We start from the raw sequence: 276 nt of genomic DNA on the forward strand, positions 1-276 counted from the left end.
CACGCATATAATGAAAAGGAGAGAGAAGGCTTTAGTGAATATCTTTATATCAAACGTTTCATCAGTGCTATAAAAAACGAACCTAAAAGATAAAGCATAAAAGGACTACACAAAATAGTGGTTCATAAACAAATCAGAACTATTTAAACGCTGTAACATGCAGCAAAATAAACGAAACCATAATAGAAATACATAAAGCGTATAATACATGATAAACAACACCCCTGTAATAAAGGAAATGCTTGTTACAATCACAGGATTAGACCGTAAACCATT

The 276-nt window shown here is 31.5% G+C and overlaps 1 protein-coding gene across 1 annotated transcript in view; it reads left to right on the forward strand.

Moving 5' to 3' along the window:
- Positions 1-276, forward strand: part of LOC119588952 — an 18,590-nt gene that overhangs the window by 1,349 nt on the left and 16,965 nt on the right. The gene's annotated exons all lie outside the window — the stretch shown is intronic.

Source organism: Penaeus monodon, chromosome 24, assembly GCF_015228065.2.
Source record: "Penaeus monodon isolate SGIC_2016 chromosome 24, NSTDA_Pmon_1, whole genome shotgun sequence".
Lineage (NCBI taxonomy): Eukaryota > Metazoa > Arthropoda > Malacostraca > Decapoda > Penaeidae > Penaeus > Penaeus monodon.